General features: G+C 70.4%; 1 protein-coding gene across 1 annotated transcript in view; it reads left to right on the top strand.

Moving 5' to 3' along the window:
• The window catches only part of GRTP1 (growth hormone regulated TBC protein 1), a 39,318-nt gene that overhangs the window by 591 nt on the left and 38,187 nt on the right, over positions 1 to 540 (top strand). The window lies entirely within an intron of this gene.

Below are 540 nucleotides of genomic sequence, written 5' to 3'. Positions count from 1 at the left end.
AGGGCGCGGTGCACACCCGCCCCAGAAGCCGCCAGCCCTGAGAGTGAGGACTCAGCTGTGGCCACACCTGCTCACGTCGGCGTCTGCAGCCGCCCCTCCCCTGCACGGCGCCCCACGAGGCTGCAAAGGCATGCTGGGCAGAGAACGCAATGGGAACGTGGCGGCCTGGTGCCCCCAGCCCGAGCCGCAGTGCAGGCGTGCTGGTTAGTGGGCAGGGACGTCCCGCGAGCAGGGCCGGGCGGTCTTTGACGTGGTGGGGACGTCGTCAGAACCCCAGATCGACCGCCCTGAGAGGGGTGTGCTGGGTCCCTGCAATGCCAGTGACCCGGGGGTCCAGCCGGCCAGCACGCGCCTGCTCGCGGGAGCTCGCCCCCACTGGCTCACGCGGCTCCCAGAACTGACGGTGCGGGATTCAGCCGCTGGCCACGGTCACGTCCTCCTGAGCCTGTCAGGGCACAGGTCACAGGAGGGGCCGCCTGCAGGTATGGCTCTCTACAGAGGGTCCCAAGCCCAGGGGTCAAACGCCACTGGCGGAGCGGC

Source organism: Tupaia chinensis, unplaced genomic scaffold (genome assembly GCF_000334495.1).
Source record: "Tupaia chinensis unplaced genomic scaffold, TupChi_1.0 Scaffold000644_1, whole genome shotgun sequence".
Taxonomy (NCBI): domain Eukaryota; kingdom Metazoa; phylum Chordata; class Mammalia; order Scandentia; family Tupaiidae; genus Tupaia; species Tupaia belangeri.
This window is presented reverse-complemented; position numbering and strand designations above follow the sequence as displayed.